Genomic DNA, 3130 nt, shown 5'->3' with positions numbered 1-3130 from the left:
CACTGCGCATGGCGAAGAAAACGGAACCACGCAACTACGAGCAGACGAGCTGTCGGTGAGACCGGAAGTGCTAATATTAATGTTTGTTCGGTGTTTTTAACGCGATAACAGAATATAAACATACATATTATCTACTTATTGAACTCAAAATTAACAACGAAAGTAATAATGAGGGTGTTATCGTGATTATAACATCAGCCAATGGTGGAACTGCCGACAATGGACTAATACATCATTTGTCGAGAGGGAGCGATTTTCAGCTGACTGAGAATTTATTGTAAATTCCAGGCAGTGCGCATCGCTATAATATTTGGCTCGCGTGTTCTCGGGAGCTTCTACTACCGATCGGCAGCGCTTTTTGAGCATGCTCGAAAAGCGTTGCAGGGGAACCATAATAAGGTGCGTATTTTTTCATTTTTTTTTACTCCTAACTGTTTTATTTTTTTTCATAGATACCGGGAAGCTAATAAACAGGCAAGATACGATTTCGCCAACTAGAGTAAAATAACATTGACATCACTGATACATGCATATCTTGTTCGCAAGCACGCACAACCAAGCTTGGTGCGTGTCACGCGATTCGTGAAAATGGGCGATTATCATGCGTCTGAATGCTTAGTAACCTTGACGGTGGTTCACACCTTATGATGTGTTCTGTTGCGCAGCGCATTTAAAATTTCGGTATCACTTCAATAACAATGGTTGTTGGGGTTCAACGTCCTAGAACCACGATAAGATTATGAGGGACGCCGTAGTGCCGGGCTCCGGAAATATCGACCACTCGGGGTTCTTTAACGTGCACTTAAATCTCTGAAATTCTTCTTTAGCGCAGACTTCAGAGACATGGGACGAAAAAAAAAAAAAACTTTGACACACACAACCGTTAACGAGAGCTTTAGGATGACGGTAAAAACACATAAAAGGGCCTGTCGAACTAGACATATAGCTTAGCAACGTGCACGTTTGGGCTAGTCGGTCGTCCATGAAATGTGTGTCGCAATTTTTTTCGTCCCTTGCCTCGAAAGTCTGCGCTAAAGAAGAATTTCATAGATTACCAACCAGCCCAAACACGCACATTACCTAAATCTAGGCACGCGGTCCTCGAGCATTTTGCCACCATCGAAATGGGACCGCCGCAGCCGGGAGCAGCAGTCGAACGTCATAACCACTAGAACACCGCGGCAGGTGAGTATCTCTTCGAGGAACGACGAACAAACGTACCGTCGTCACGGCCTTGACCACGTCGACAACTTTCTCGGCGCGTGCTCTGCGCTCTGGTGCGGCGTGCAGGCGCAGGGCGTCGAACATCTCCAAAGTGGCGTCGTACAGGAGTCGCTTGTCGGCCTCCTTGAGCACGGCGCCCTTCTGGAGCAAGTTCTCCGGATGGATCACGAGGCTGGGAAAGTCCAGCTGCAGGGCGACAGGTGTCGAACAAGTACATCTTCCATTCATGGAGCATTCATTATTTTACAGGTCGCTTTCAGATGCCCTGTACTGATAGGCATAGGCGTGCGCACAGGGGGGGCAGGGGGGGGGCGGCCGCCCCCCTAATCACCTAAGAGGGGGGCGCAATATCTGCCCCTTACATTGACCCTTCTAGTCACCTAAGAGGGGGGGGCGCAAAATCTGCCCCACACATTGACTTAGTAGGGTGGGAGGGGGCGGTGCGACGAACCTTTGCCCCCTCCCCCTAATGGGGAACCCTGCGCACGTCTATGCTGATAGGCGTGCCCGTGGGGCGGGGTGGGGGGGGGGGGGTACTAGAACAGACATAAGCCCGCATCTTTTTCTTTTCTCGTCAGACCATGGTGACCTACTCAGATCTACTCGGCGGCACCTCGTGCGTTTCCATCAAGCGGCCGTGGCCCGATTCTTACAGCCGTCAAACGCCCGGTGAGAGAGAAAAAGCTAAAGAATGAGAGAGAGTGAGAAGAGACCGTTATCTAACTGGCGAATTATTTAGGGCCGGGTCACACTGGACAGCGTTAGTGCCGGGGACCCCAAGCCCCTTGCGTACGCACGCTCTTGCGTTCCTTTGTACACCCAGTCGCACCCAAGGAGAATACAAAGGAACGCAAGGGCTTACGTGCGTAAGCCGCTTTGGCGCCCCGGCACTTAAGCTCTCTATTGGACAGTTTTACTGCTGGGGATCCCAAGGAGCTTGCGTACGCAAGCCTTTGCGGTTCTTTGTGCTCTTTTTGGGCGTGGCTGTTGAACGGAAGAAAGCGGGTAGATGCACAATAGGACGCAAGAGCGCGCGTACCCATTGACTAGGGGTCCCCGCAACTAAAACTCTCTAGTTGAGAGTTTTGGTGCTGGGGCCGCCAAACGACTTGCGTACGCAAGCTCTTGTGTTCTACTGTACTCTCTTTGGGTGCGGCTAGCGAACAGAAGAAAGCGGGTAGAGTTCAAAAGGCCGCAAGAACGCGGGGTCCCAACGGCTAGGGGTCCCCGGAACTAAAACTCTCTATTGTATGAAGCCTCCAGTTGTATGAAGCCTTCACTTGTATGAAGCCTACATAGGCGCGCTTGAGGATCTTGTCTTGCATATCGGGGTCCGAGATGCGCAGTCGAGGACGTTGGCTGACGCCTTTAACATCGTTTGAGTCCAATTCTTGTCCGCGTCACAGCTGCTACGCAAATGTGGCGCGGACAATATGTCTCGCGCGGCACGTTTCAAATAGAGCGAAGTGCGGCGCCACTGCCTTGTTAATCTTTCGAGATTGAGAGAATCAGCGCATGGTGGCGATTTACAACCACCGCCGCCGCCAGCCCCCCTCCTCCCCTTTCCTCCCCCCCCCCCCCCACCCCGCACAAGCGACGCTTCTTCGTGGGTGACAATGACGGTGACGATGGGCGATTCTCTCGGTGACGATGGACGAGGCACGTCGACGCTCAACGATTGAACGGGCCTCTATAAGAGCTGCGCTCTACAAGGGACATACGATTGCGCCCCTGTTTGTATTCTGCGTTTTACCTGAAGAGGAAATGCTGCCTCATGACAGACAACGTGCTGACAGTGACGGCACGGTGTGCCTGACGTGTGTGAGAACCAGCCCTGAGGATTGTCCTGAGGATTCACTACACAAGGTCCGCCCATAAAACCGCGGCGTCTATGCACCTATTCCTA

The sequence above is a fragment of the Rhipicephalus sanguineus genome, chromosome 9 (genome assembly GCF_013339695.2).
Source record: "Rhipicephalus sanguineus isolate Rsan-2018 chromosome 9, BIME_Rsan_1.4, whole genome shotgun sequence".
In the NCBI taxonomy this organism is placed as follows: Eukaryota; Metazoa; Arthropoda; class Arachnida; order Ixodida; family Ixodidae; genus Rhipicephalus; species Rhipicephalus sanguineus.
Note: the sequence above shows the minus strand (reverse complement) of the source record.